The sequence below is a fragment of the Hemibagrus wyckioides genome, linkage group LG02, assembly GCF_019097595.1.
Source record: "Hemibagrus wyckioides isolate EC202008001 linkage group LG02, SWU_Hwy_1.0, whole genome shotgun sequence".
Lineage (NCBI taxonomy): Eukaryota > Metazoa > Chordata > Actinopteri > Siluriformes > Bagridae > Hemibagrus > Hemibagrus wyckioides.
The window spans coordinates 2,913,928-2,914,140 of NC_080711.1; positions in this window are offsets into that span (position 1 = coordinate 2,913,928).

Consider the following 213-nt stretch of genomic DNA (forward strand, 5'->3'; position numbering starts at 1 on the left):
ATAATTATTATTATTATTGTTGTTGTTGTTGTTAATGTTTTTTATAAATTTTCAAATCTTCATAAGTCAAAAGAATAAATAAAAATAATATAGTTTATAATAGTGAATAGTGTGAATCGATTTTTTAACAATTTTTTAAACGACTTTTAATAAAATTAATAATAATAAATTATTATTATATATATAATTAATATTAATTATTTTTATTATTAT